General features: G+C 34.9%; 1 pseudogene; it reads left to right on the forward strand.

The window, feature by feature from the left end:
- The first annotated feature begins 455 nt into the window (after positions 1-455).
- On the forward strand, positions 456-12,315 carry LOC102512104 (annotated as a pseudogene).
- Positions 12,316-15,577: the final 3,262 nt, after the last annotated feature.

Raw genomic sequence — 15,577 nt, forward strand, 5'->3', positions numbered from 1 at the left:
ACCACACAAATACAAAGGCTTGTAAGAGACTGCTATAAATAATTATAGGCTAACAAAGTGTACAATCTGGAAGGAATGGATAAATTCCTAGACACATGAAACCTAACAAGGCTAAATCAAGAAGAAATAGAAAATATGAACAGATGAATCACTAGTAAGGAAACTGAATCAGTAATTAACAATTTTCCAACAAAAAGTCCAGGGTGCCATGGCTTCCCTGGTGAATTCTAACAAACATTTAAGAATTGGGAAGTTGCAGTGGGCTGGAAAGAGAGGCCAGACACTGAAAGGGAGGGTAGGGGGTTGACTTGCCTGCCTGTTGTCCTCAGTCGGTGGTAGAGCTCTAGAGAGGACTGGGTGAGCATTGCCTTGCCAGCTTCCACAGAGTCCTATGGCTCTGTTGCTGCCTTGGAAGCCACCATCTCTTCTCCCTGGACCCCCTCAGGCTCCACCTTTGCTCCCTCAGTCACGTGGGCTCAGGCTCCAGGGGGAGCCATATAAGGAAGGCAGCGGGGAGTGGTTTTGGCTGCTATCCTCCCACTGGCCTCCTCCCTACCATCCTCCCCACATCGTTGGGTATTAAATGCAACCAAGCTGCCAGGCCCCTACCTCTGGCCAGATGGATCCTTCTATCCTGGGAAACCACCAGCAAAGACATGGCATCCAGGAAGAAAATGTCTTGTCCCTACTCCAGGAAATGAAAAACTTCGTGAAGCAAGCATAAAATCTATCACTCTGGATGAAAATGGGAAGTCGTTTGTATCGTCTTACATTCAGATGTTCAAGAAAAGAAAGTACCTCGTAAAAGACTTCTGGAAGTAAAAATCTGTTCAAGATTGCTTCAGGGATTGTATATTCGATGACGAAGACTTGGAAAAACCTTACTTCCTAGACAGAAAATTTCCATCATCTGTTGTTGCTTTTTAGTTATCTTGACTCTATTTCTTATACTATTAATAGGCATTTGATAGACCACCAGAGGGAAGGAGTTCAGTTTCTCTACGGACATTTCATCCAAATAAGAGAGCGTATTCTTGGTGATGACATGGGACTTAGAAAAACAGTACAGGTTATTTCATTTGGGGCTGCAATTTTGCATGAAAAGAGAACTCGTGAAGATACTGAAAATAAAATGCCAACGTTTTTATTGTGAAGTATGAAAAAGGAATCCCCTTCTTCTATAGCAAAAAAAAGGATGTGCTTAATAGTTGCTCCTCTTTTTGTCCTCCACAACCAGAAGGATGAATTGGACACCTGGGGATATTTCAGAGTCACTGTTTTACATGGTAATAAAATAGACAATGAACTGATTCGTGTAAAGCAGAGGAAATGTGAAATTGTTCTAACAACTTATGAAACACCGGGCTTATGTCTGGATGAACTTGACACTTTGGAACAGTCAGCTGTTATTGTAGACGAAGCTCACAGAATGAAGAATCCAAAGGCTGGAGGAACAAAAGATACAAAAGCTTTAAAATGGTCCCCTCATTGGGACCATTCTTCAGAATAACATGAAAGAATTGTAGTGTGTTATGGACTGGGCTGCGCCAGGACTTTGACGTAGTAGGATCCACTTCAAGAAGCAGTTTTCTGACACGGTCAGAGACACACAGCAAGAAAAAGAGCACTAGATACTGGCCAAAAGACCATGCAAAGGTTTGCAAAAAGATGTTTGGATGGTTTTTCAGACATAACAGGACTCTAATCAAGAATCAGTTAGTTGCCTAAGAAAGAAGACCAGATTGTGTATTGTTCTCGCAGATTTTCAGAAAGCTGTCTATCAAACAGTATTAGAAACAGAACAGGTGACTGATATTTTAATCTCCTAAGCCTTGTACCTGCAACAGAGGCTGAAAATGGAGAAAGTTTTGTTTTAAGACCAAGCCACATATATATATATAAAAATACATATATATGTGTTTTATATATATATATGTGTGTGTTTATATATATATGTATATGCATATGTTCATGTGTGACTGAAAAATTGTGCTCTACACTGGAATTTGACACAACACTGTAAAATGATTATAAATCAATAAAAAATGTTAAAAAAAAAAAAAAGACCAAGTCACATGGTGAAACAGTGAAAACCTTGCATTTCAGTTACCTTGCAGTCCTTCAGAAGGTAGCTAACCACGTCACACTACTGCAGGCTGCTAGCAACTCCAAACTACAGGAGACACTTACTAAATGGATATGTGATCAGGTATTTTCCAGACTCCTAGATTCTGTGCAGAAAAGCAGAGATTCAGGCTTTGAAACACTTTCTGACTCAAAATACAGTGGAAAAATGAAGGTAAATATTATTTTCTCAGTTTGCATACATACAAGGGTGATATACTATCTATCTAGCTAGCTAGCTAGCTATATCATATGGCATGACAGGGACACCAACTAATCAGAACAGATGCCCAATCATTCAGAAGAAACAGTGGCCAAAGACGATCAGTGTAGTTGTATCAACATTTACTGGCTCACTATAAACCCTGCATACAGTAAGTTCTCAATTAAAGTAGTTACATCAAATATAATTCAGACTTTCCTTATTGATGTATTGGATCCATGCCCTCTTAAAAATGTATGCTGCTATCACATATATAATAGCTTGTCTTCAAATGTTTAAGGAGATCATCTGCCAGAAATATACATGTTAGCTCCAAATAGGGGGATGAGAATAGGCAGTAGCTCCAAATTAAAGAAGGGAACTTCTCAAAGAGTTCAAGGTAGACAAGGTCTCTATGTCTACCCTGAATTTTCTGCCGCTTGTTTTTACTTGCTGACCTAGACTGTAAGGTTGTTAATGTCATTTGTGGTGAGGGGTCATTTGCTGTATACCAGGAAACTGACCTGTGGGTGTTGCTCTTGGTGATGTATTACTGAGAAAGGGGTGTGAAGAGTAAGATTATGTTCTCCAACCATGGCCCAGGCTTCTGGGCATTGCTTGTGACAGCTGCAAGAAATGGTGACAACTTCTAGCTTCCTTGCAGCAGAATTTGTTTGTTTAAACTCTTAATTACTATTAATATTTATTCATGGATTCTAAGATTTTTAAAAACAATTCCCAACTTTTAGCCAGCAAATAAAAGTCCAGGACTAGAGGGCTTCACAGGGGAATCCTAACAAATATATAAAGAAGAGCTATCAGGCACACGCTCAACATCTCTAATCATTATAGAAATGCAAATCAAAACCACAATGAGATACCAATTCACCTCCATCAGAACGGCTTTCTTCAAAAATTCACAAATAACAAATACTGGCAAGGATGTGAAGAAAAGAGAACCTTTGTGCACTGTTGGTGGGAATGTAAATTGGTATAACCACTTTGGAAAACAGTATGGAAGTTCCCCAAAAAACTAAAAATAGAACTACTATGTTGTCCAACAATTCTGCTCTTGGGTATATATCCTAAGAAAACAAAAACACTAATTTGAAAAGATACACGCACTCCAATGTTCACAGCAGCCTTATTTATATTAGCCAAGATATGGAAGCAACCTAAGTATTATATATGTAATGGAATACTACTCAGCCATAAAAAAGAATGAAATTCTGCCATTTGCAACAATGTAGATTGACCTAGAGTATTATGATTAGTGAAATTAACTAGACAGAGAAAGGCAAATACTCTGTTATCACTTCTATGTGGAATCTAAAAAACAAAACAAACAAGTTTGCATAACAGAACATAAAAAGACTCACAGATACAGAAAACAAACTAGCAATTACCAGTGGGGAGAGAGAAGAGGAGAGAGACAAGATAGGCGTATGGTATTGAGAGATACAAATCACTATGTATAAAATAGATCAGCAACAAGGACATATTTTAAAACAGGGAAATATAGCCCATGTTTTGTAATAACTTTAAATTGAGTATAATCTATAGAATATTAAATGTTGTTGTCAAGTATGTTGTATACCTGAAATGAATATAATATTGTAAATCAACTATAGTTCAATTTAAAAATTAAAAAAAAAACTAGAGAAAGGAGAAAAAGAGGGGACAAAATAAACACAAACAAATACAATAAACTGAACTTCAACACCTCTTTTTTATAATTGATATATCAAGCAGACAGAATATCAGTAAGGATATAGTTGACTTGAACAGAACTATCAATCAACTTAATCAAGTTGACACTTAAAGAACACTCCATCCAACAATGGCAGAATATATATTCTTTTCAAGCTCATATAGAACATTCACCAAGATAGATGACATTTTGGGCCATAAAAACACCTTGTAAGTTTATAAGAATAAAAATCACACAATGTATACTCTCATACCACAAAGGAATGAAACTGGAAATCAATAATATAAACAGAGCTGGAAAACTGTCAACAATTTGGAGAATAAACAACACATTTCTTAATGGCACATCAGTTATTTTGTGTTTGCTCCATCTTATTATACTTTAATTTAGGGAAGTTTTAGGTTCATAGCAAAACTAAGAAAGTGCACAGAATACTCATATACCCACTTCCCCCTCAAAACACATACCCTTTCCTACTATCAACATACCATACCAGAGTGGTACATTTTTAAAAATTAATGAAACTTTATTGACATTTCATTATCAGCCAAAGTTAATAGTTTTATTAGGCTTCACTCTTGGTGTTGTACATTCTATGAGTCTGGACAAAAGAACAATGATAAGTATCCACCATTATAGTATCATATAAAATAAGCTTCACTTCCTTAAATTTTCCCTCTGTTCTGCCTGTTCATTTATCCCTTCCCTCAACCCCTGGCAACCACTGATAATTTCATTGTCCCATAGGTTTGTCTTTTCCAGAATGTTATATAGTTAGAACCATACAGTATCTAGCCCTTTAAAATTGGCTTTCTTGACTTAGTAGTATGCATGTCTGGATAGCTCATTTCTTTATAGCACTGAATACTACTTCATTGTTTAGATGGACTGCAGTTTATCCACTTACCCACTGAAGGACATCTTGGTGGGTTGTAAGTTTTGGCAGTATGAATAAAGATGCTATAAATATTCATTTACAGGTTTTTATGTTGGCATAACTTTTCAATTCATTTGGGTAAACACCAAGGAGCACGACTGCTGAATCATATGTTAAGAGAATGCTGAATTGTGTAAGAATCCGCTAAGCCAAGTGTTTGTACCACTTTGCATTCCCATCAATAATGAAAGAGAGTTCCTGTAATTCTACATCCTCACCAGGATTTGGTGGTGTAATTGTTCTGGATTTTGGCCATTTTAATAGGTGTGTAGTGGTATCTCACTGTTTTATTTTGCAAATAAAATAAGGACATGATACAGAGCATCTTTTCACAATCATATTTGTCACCTGGATGTCTTCTTTCGGTAAGCTTTCTGTTCTGATATTTTGCCCAATTTTTAATTGAGTTGTTCATTTTCTTATTGTTAAGTTTTAAGAGTTTGTATACTTTTGATACAAATCTTTTATAAGATATGTCTTTTACAAATATTTTCTCCTCATATGTGACTTGTCTTTCTAATTCTTTTGACATTGTATTTTACAGAGCAGGAGTTTTTAATTTTAATGAAATCCAGTCTTCACATATACTTAAAATCGAGTATTCTCATTTAGAACAAATGTAGGTGGGCAAACGAAAATACAAGTTTTTTTTTTTTTAATAGACATTTCTATGGCCAGTACAATTTCTTTAAGACACAAGAGGAACATTATGATACTGAAATATAGAAAGGCATAAAAATGTGCTATTTGGAATTACTGCCTCAGTTGATTATTCATTATTGTATGACATAAGTTGGTACTAGGTTATCTGCAGTACCTATAAAGACACAGATTCCCTTTTCCATACAGTATAGAATGCTCTAGACTTCACAAAGTCATCATAAAACCAAGATGTCTGTCCACACTATAACTATTATCAAAGTAAATTCAAATACTTCAGGCACGTCTGACATATTGTGGCTTTCATGTCAGCTCCAGAACCACTATCACAGAATCTCTGGGCATAGTATGAATTTTCTAAAATTTTCTCAGATTTAACTCAATCTTTCTGTCTAATTTCTGTGGGATCAACTATGGGTTCCAAAGACATTGTTATATTTGAGTGACAGATAGGTTCTCAGTGTCACATGACTAGCTAATCTGCCCTTCAGGGTCTGGTTAACTGGTACAATCACTACTATAGATGGTATATCTTTCAGGCTTAGAGATCTGATGAATTTATCTTCAAATGACATTTATATTATTAGTGATATATCTTATACTTAAAGTAAAATGAAATACTTAAGATTCACTAAATAGTAATAATTATGATTTATCATTAACTTTTATTTTCCACACTCCAAACTAATTCTGATGAGGAATCTATGAAAGTTAGAAACATAGAATAGGGCCAAGCAATAAATTATTAAAGGATTAAAATATCTGTCTTACTGAATCTGTGAAAACAAGACTGATTTGTCTTCCTATTCTCTTGACAGTGTCTTTCATGGAGCAGAAGTCTTAAATTTTAATGAACTCCAATTTATCAGTTATTTCTTCCAATGGATTGTGCTATTGGTTTTGTATCTAAAAAGTCACTGGCATCAAGGTCATCTAAATTTGCTCCTATGTTAGTCTTTACGAGTTTTATAATTTTGCATTTTACACTTAGGCCAATCATCCATTTTAAGTAAATTTTTTTATAATAATAATTATTTTTTGCATGTCCAGTTGTTCCAATACCATTTATTGAAAAGACAATCTTTCTTCATTTTATTGCCTTTGCAACTTTGTCAAAGGTCAGTTGACTATGTTTGTGTTGCTTTATTTCTGGTCTCTCTATTTTGTTCCATTGATCTATTGCTCTGTTCTTTCACCAATACTGTACTGCCTTAATTATTATAGCTTTATAGTCCTGAAGTTGAGCAGTTTCACACCTCTGACTTTGTTCGTCCTCAATATTCTATTGGCTATTCTACGTCTTTTGTGTCTCCACATAAACTTTGGAATCAGTTTGTAGATATCAACAAAATAAGTAGCTGGGATTTTGATTGGGATTGCACTGAATTTATAGATGAAGTAGTAATAACTGGTATCTTAATAAAATTGAGTCATCCTGTCCATGAATAATGAATATATCTTCATTTATTTAGACTTTTTTTCTTTCATACATATATCCAATTTGTAATTGAATGTATACGACATATCTTGCTTATCCATTCATTCATTGGTGGACACTTGAGTTGTTTCACCAACATGGATGGACCTGGAGATCATCATTCTAAGTGAAGTGGGCCAGAAAGAGAAAGAAACATGCCATATGATATCACTTATATGTGGAATCTAAAAAAAATAAAAAAGAAGACACTAATGAACACATCTACAAAACAGAAACAGACTCACAGACATAGAAAACAAACTTACGGTTACCAAAGGGGAAAGTGGGGGACGGATAAATTAGGAGTTTGGGATTAGCAGATACAAACTAATATTTATAAAATTGATAAACAACAAGGTCTTACTGTACAGCACAGGCAACCAAATTCAATAATAATATATAATGAAAAAGAATATATATATTTATAACTGAATCACTATGCTGTCCACCAGAAACTCACACAACATTATAAATCAACTATACTTCAATAAATAAATAAATAGAACAAATATCTCCTTAAGACTTTGCTTTTGACTCTTTTGAGTATATACCCAGAAGTGGAATTGCTGGATGGATTATATGATAATCCTATCTTTAATTTTTTGAGGAACTACCATACCTGGGCTACTATTAGACTGGGTAGCTAAAACAACAAATATTTATTTCTCACATTTCTGAAGGCTGAAAAGTCCAAGATTAAGGTGCCAGCCAATTCGACTCCTGGAAGGGTCCTGTTCCTGGTTTGCTAAGGGATGTCTTTTTGTTTTATGCTCATATGGCAGAGAGGGAGAAAGGAAGGGAGCTCTCTCCCTCTCTCCTTATAAGGGCATTGAGTCTGCCAGGAGGGCTCTACTCTCATGACCTAATTATCTCCCAAAGGCTGCATCTCCAGATACCACTACACTGAGGATTAGGATTTTAACATGTATATTTTGTGGGGACACATTCAGTCCATAGCAGGTACATTGTTTCCCAAAAGAGTTGTACCATTTTACATTCCCATCAACAGTACACAAGAGTTCCAATTTCCCTACATCCTCTCCAACTTTTCAAATATTTTTATAGTAGCCATTCTAATATGTATGAGATGATATCTCATTGTGGTTTTGGTTTGCATTTCCTTAACTTTAATCCAATCTGAATGGTACCCTTATAAGAATTGGAGATTAGAATTTACCACACAGAGAGACACCAGAGATATGTCCATATAGAGAAAAAACAAATCAGAGGGATGACCATGTGGAAAAAAAGGCAGAGGCAGCCATCTGCAAAGAAAACCAAAACTGCCAATACCTAGGTCTTAGACTTCTGGCCTCCAGAACTATAAGAAAGTTAATTTCTGTTATATGAGCCACTCACTCTATGATATTTTGTTATGGCAGCCCTAGAAAACTAATATAGCTGTCTTGTAAGAATTTTATAGATTTAGCTCCTATGTTTAAGTCTTTGATCCATTTTGAGTTAATTTTTCTATATGGGATAATGTACAAGTATAAATTCGTACTTTGCACATGACACGCATTTGTGGCAAACACTATCCTTTCCCCCACTGAATCGTCTTGGCTCTCTTTTTGAAAACTACTTGACCTTGTAAGTGACGTTTTATTTCTGGGCTCTCTATTCTATTCCACTGATTTATACTTCTGTCTTTATGCTAGTAAATACTTTTTGATGCTACTGTGAATTGAATCGTTTTCTTAATTTCCTTTTCTATTGTTCATTGTCAGTGTGTAGAAATGCAACTTACTGTGTGTTGATTTTGTATCCTGCAACTTTGCTGAATTTGTTTATTACTTCTAATAGTTTTTCTGTGGCATCTTTAGGATTTTCTACTTGTAAGATCATATCATCTGCAAACAGAGATCATTTTACTTCTTTGTTTCCATTTTAGATGCCTTTTATTTATTTATTTTTTCCTAGTTGCTCTCACTAGGACTGTCTGTACCATGTTGAACAGAAGTGGCAAAGCAGGCATCTCTGTCTTGTTCCTGATCTTAGAGGAAAGATTTTAGTCTTTTATCTTTGAGTATTATGTTAACTGTGGACTTTTTATATATGGCTTTTATTATGTTGAGATGCTTTCCTTCTATTCTTTGTTTGTTGTTTTATTATCATGCAAATGTGCTGAATTTTGTCAAATGCTTTTTCTGCATCAGTTGAGATGATCATGTGGTTGTTTTCTCTTTATTCTGTTAATGTAGTGAATTGCTTTGATTGATTTATATACTGACCCACCTTTGCATTCCTGGACAAAATCCCACCCAGTCCCAGTGGATAATCTTTTTAACGTGCTGCTGAATTCTGATTGCTAGTATTTTGTTGAGGACTTTTCTATCAATATTCATCAGGGATATTGCTCTACAGTGTCCTTTTCTTGCTGTGTCTTTTGCTTTGGTATCAGGGATGGGTTTGAACTTATTCCCTCCTCTTCATTTTTCTGAAAGGGTTTAAGTAGAAATGGTGTTAATTCTTCTTTAAACGTGTGTTAGATTTCACCAGTGAAACCATATGGTCCTAGGATTTTCTTTCTAGGAATGTTTTTTAATTACTGATTCAATATCCCTACTAGTTATAGGTTTGTTCAGATTTCCTATGTCTTCATGATTCAGCCTTGGTAAGTTGTGTGTTCCTAGAAATTTGTCCATTTCGTTTAGGTTATCCAATTTTTTGGCATAGTTGTTCATAGTACTTTCTTGTAATCCTTTTTATTTCTGTAGGTATGGTAGTAATTTCCCCATTTCTATTTCTGATTTTAGTTATTTGAGCCTTGTCTCTTTTTTTCTAACTCAATCTTGCTAAAGATTTCTCAATCTTGTTGATATTTTCTATGAACCAAATCTTTGTTTCTTTCTTATTTCTCTATCATCTATTTTATTTCTGCCTATATCTTTCTTAGTTTTTCCCTCTGCTGGCTTTGGGTTAATTTCATTCTTCTTGTCTGTTTCCTTAAAATGTAAAGTTACGTTGTTAATTTGAGATCTTTCTTCCTTTTTAGTGTAAATATTTACAGCATTCTTAGAACTGCAGAACAAATTTGATATAAAAAGGTACATTTACCTAACCTCACTTTCTGAATAGTACAAAGAACTTAAAGAACTTAGAATACCTTATCCTCAAACGTATACATCCTGATTCACATGCTACTTTTGTTTATGTTGTCACATCTCTTTCTTTGACTCTTTTAAGAATCCTTGTGATGACATTCAGCGCACCCAAATAATCCAGGTCAATATCTCCATCTCAAGGCCTTTAACTTTATCACATCTGTATGCAAAGTCAGTTTTGCTTTGTAAGGTAGCTTATTCACATATTCTATAGAATAGGATGTGGACATCTTCGCCACAGTTGGTCTAGGAGGACCTCACCTGGAATGATTTATCTCTGTTCCCCATGCTTTCATCTTTCAGTAAGCTATCCTAGATTACTTCATATAATAAAGACACTGAGTTCCCGGAAGCAAGAGGCTAATTCCCAAAAGCTTTTTGATAATGTCTTATTGATCAAAGCAGTTCATAAGACCAACTCTAGACTTAATATGGGAGAGAACTATACAAGAGCATGGTTATTGAAAGGAAAAATTCATTTAGAGCAATTACTAAAAATCTAACATGCTATGGTCATCTAGGTTGAGTTATTTTGTCTTAAAACTTTGAAGATACGATTTCACTATATTTTGGCTTCAGCATTTTGTTAAGATGTTATAATGATTGTTCTTTTTTAGATTTTCTGTCCTTCTTTCTGGACACTTGGATATGCTACAGTTTCTGGATCTATAGATTCTTGTTTTTAATCAGTTCTGGAAAATTTTTCAGCTCTTATCTCCTTAAATCTTGCCTCTCCAATTATTTCTACCTTCTCCTTTTTGATTTTTATTAGACGTATGCAAGACATTCAAGTTCAAATCTCTATTTTAACATCATTTAAAAAATCTGCCATATACTTGTTTTTCTGAGCTGTTATTTGAGTCATTTCTGTGGATGCACCTTCCACTTCATTAGTTCTGTTTTTTTATTATCTATTCTGCTGTTTCTCCTATCAGATGATTTTTAAAAATTTGAGTAATTATATATTTTTCATATTTGTATGTTCCATTTGTGTTTCAAAGTTGTATGTCAATTTCCAATATTCTAGAGGTGATTAGTTACTTTTGTGATTGTGTCTTTTATTTTTTTAACCATTATATGCATAGCTGTTCAATATTCTGCATCAGAGTTATCCAATATCTGAAGTCCTTAGAGCTCTAAATCTATTAGTTTTTTTTTTTTCCTCCACTTACTTTCTATAATAGTGATTTATTTTCTTTTATGTGCTATGGTCTTTGATGAATAGGAATTTACTGCCAGTCAATTGTTTGGGGTCCTAAATGGAGATGGTGAAACATTCCTGCAGATACGATTTGCTGCTTCTATTTCTAAGGTTATCTAGACCATTAAACTAGAATCAATAAACCTTCCCCTATAGGATCTCACCTCAGAGCTTAAGTTCAAATTTACTTTTTACCATACAGCCTAGGGATCAGTTTTCAGATAGCAACTCTGCCTCAATCATCTGTGACCCTTCCATCTGCTTTTTTGATTCCAGCTCTAAATAGACTACAGTTCTTTATTATTTCTGTCCTAGCTGATGATCTCCTTTTTTTCTTTTCTTTTTTAAGGTAATGAGGACTTGGGATCTTTCTATACCATTTGTGAGACTTTCAATGTCTCACAACTAATATCTTGCAAAGTTTTAGTTGTTATAGTACTGAATGGCCACTTGGAGAATCTAAGTATCAATAATGAAAAAACAGAAGTGTTACATAGATGTTTTTTTAATTATTAAGGATAAAGAGGAAAGTTCCCTGGGTAGAGAAAACAGGATGAGTAAAAACACAAGAAACTAAACATGTTTCATGTAATGCTGAGTTGTTTAAGTTCATCTGCAATAGGTGTCAAGAGATTCAAATGCCTAGATGTCTGAGGAAATTCTTCTTTTCCATAGACATATATACTTCCTTCCATTTCTCTTAAAACACATTATAGTCTTCGTGTATATTTGTTTTGCCACAGCAAAAACATGGTGAGAAACAGCAATTGACACTTGGCCTTAGACTTACAGAGACAAAGGGGAGAGGCTGCAAATTTGACAACCTGGACAATAACATGGTTAGTTCAAAAGGAACACCTGCTACTCAGATCCAGCTTCCTATTGCCATTCAGGAGTAAAAGCTCAGTGTTGGCATATCTTTTGATATTTAAAACAAGCCAAAAATTCAGATGTTTGTGACAAATATGACTTTCGGCAATGAAATAAATAATTTTTAAATAATCCTTTGCAACTCAATATTGTGAGCATCAAATAATCAAAGTCTATGGGGGTAGATTTGGCTTAATAGTTGGTGACTTCTAACATGCATCAAAGTGTGTATTGATGGAAAATGGTTGAAAAAAAGAGTAGGGAACATTAGCTGGAACCAGACACTAGAAGCCTTGCTAAAGTGTTCATACTTTATTCAATAAATAGTAAGGAAATTTTGGAGACCTTTAACATGGAAGTGGCAGGACTTAAGTAGTGATTCATGAAGAATAGTCAACTTGTGATGTGAAAGATATAATAGACCAGTGGTCCCTACTTATTGTGGTCATTCACTCTGATCAATAAAAACTATTTGATTATGTACTTTTGGATACATAGATAATTATTTGGTTATAAAGTATACATATTTCCTGTTGTATTACATATGCTCATTATAAAGTAGACTCAAAAATAAAAATTTAAGGATGAAATTTAAATGATATAAATATTACTTTATATTGTATTTGTAACTGTGATGCTTTACATTATCACTAGCCAATAGCTCAAAGCACATACACATCTAGGGAAGGGTTTATCATTGACACTAATGGATATAAATATACATTTAAAAATTTTTGCTAACGTTAGCAAAATTTGAATGGCTTCTTATACCTAATCTAATTATTGTCATTTTTACCTTGTAATGAGACTGAAGAAGTGGTTCTCCTAGCGGTATCAGTGCTGCATTTTCATATTATGCATTTGTTTTTGCAATATTAATATAATTTTCAGTCTTCAATTTCATCCTCCAAATACTTTTAGGTCCCTTGGCTATTGTTTGATTATTTATTTTGTTAAAAGTAGATAATGTAAGATTTAAATCCAATGAACTGGAACAAAGAAACCACAGTATCTAATAAAAGCTGCAGAAAAATGAAGAGTGAAGGCACCAACCCCTCCAGGTTGTGGCATATCCTCTCTTTCTTCAAGATAACATGCCTCCCATCATTGTCAAATAAACATATGAATAGGAATTGAGTTGGAGGCCAGTGTAAATATATATGTTAAATATTGGTAAAAATCAACTTCTTTCTGATTTTGAAGGCATCAAATTAATATAAGTCAAATCTCTGATTTTCTGTCTTGAAATCTGATGGGCCATTTTGAGTACTTTCAGGTTATTTTACTTCTATTTGGAGATGGCTGCCCTAGAGCAAATATTATTGACACAATGGAAACAGGTAGATATTTGTGTAGTTCATGCATGTGTTATGAAAGATTGAACTAGGTTTCTGGAATGTACTCTAGATATGGAGTCTTGTGTGAGAAACATTGTAATGGAAAAATTGATAATACTCATTTAATAGTCGGATGTAGGGAGTGATGGAGAAAGACATAAAAATAATTCTGAAGTTTCAAAACTGAAAAAAGGAGTGTAACCATCAACAGAGATGAGGTTTGGAGCATTAGATTATGGGTTCAACTTTTTGACATGTTGAGAATGAGGTCTTGGTGGAACATCAAAATGTGAATAGTCAGTTATCAAAGAGAAATATGAGAACAATGTTCTGGAGAGGTTTGAACTAAGTACATAAACTTCACATAGATGTGATAATTAAGATACTGAGATAAATTAATTGTCTAAGGAACAAAGTGAAATAAACTCAAAGACAGCACCTTATATTTAAGGAGCAGAAGAAAAGAGAAGTTATTAGAAAAACAACAAAAAGCTTAGCTGAAAAGGTGAAAGGAAAAAAACAGTAATGAATGGTCACAAATAAAGTATAGGAGCATTTCAATAAAAAGGGGTTGGTTAGTCAACTACTGCAGGGAAATATATTTTAACGAGAACTAAGATATTGGTTTTATCATTCAGAGACCATTCCGGAGAATAGTTTCAGTACTGAGACAGAAGAAGGAATCAGATTACAAAGAATCTGAGTAGTGGATTGATGTTGCTGAAATAGAGGGAATGAATGCATACTATTTTAAGGAACTTTGAGTGAATTAGAAACCAGAGACAGGCTGGACTTTATGAGAATGGGATTAATGGGCTGCTGATGAGGTTAACTGTGCAACCCATTGAAGTCTCAATAACAATTTTTAAAACAATTGGCCCTGAGGAAATCACTCAGAGGTATCGCAACTGTAGGACATTTAAGGAGTGGTCCGCCCTTATTCAGGACATTTTTCCATGAAAAGAAAAGGACAAAATCCTCATGCCCAATACTCTAGACTGACCAGATATGTTAAGTCTCCAGTTCTAGCAAAGACAGGGTACAAGTAAGTGGAAACAGCAGGGAAATTAGTCAGTGAACCAAAGACATGGCAGGACCCCAGTACTAGGATCAGAATTTGACAGAAAAATACTATCTGTGGAAATTAACAAACGTAGGCCAAGACAGAAACCCAGCTCTATTGAATGAACTAATTTGGGGATTGACAGGGTAACTGTGAATTCAAGGCAATCCATGAATCTGATGGTATCCATCAGTGAGCCAGGTTCTGGGTTGTTTGGCAGTAAGACTTAGAGAGAAGGAAGCAATATATTTACACATAACTATTACTACTCATATTACCAGAAGCTGAGCTAAGGCCTTGATATCAAGCTTGCAGATCCGAAGTACCCAGCTGAAAACAACAGGCAAAGCAGAGGCTGAGAAATAAAGGTATGTCTTGACAGAGGGGGTAAGGCTTAAATTTTGCATTGTTAAAGGTAACCTGAGCCTGTGATAGAGGGGAAAAGAATAGTTTGGGCAGAAGACCTAAACAAGCAATTCTCCAAGGAAGAAATACAAAAGATCAATAGTCACATGAAAAAATGCTTAGTATCACTAATGATCAGAGAAATGCAAATCAAAACTACAATGAGGTATCACTTCATACCAGTCAGAATAGCCATCATTCAAAAGTCCACAAATGACAGATGCTGGGGAGGCTGTGGAGAAAAGGGAATCCTCCTACACTGCTGGTGGGAATGCAGTTTGGTGCAGCCACTGTGGAAAAACAGTATGGAGATTCCTCAAAAGACTAGGAATAGACTTACCATATGACCCAGAAATCCCACTCCTGGGCATATATCCAGAAGGAACCCTACTTCAAAATGACACCTGCACCTCAATGTTCATAGCAGCACTATTTACAATAGCCAAGACATGGAAACAGCCTAAATGTCCATCAACAGATGACTGG

Source organism: Camelus ferus, chromosome X (genome assembly GCF_009834535.1).
Source record: "Camelus ferus isolate YT-003-E chromosome X, BCGSAC_Cfer_1.0, whole genome shotgun sequence".
NCBI classification, from domain to species: Eukaryota; Metazoa; Chordata; class Mammalia; order Artiodactyla; family Camelidae; genus Camelus; species Camelus ferus.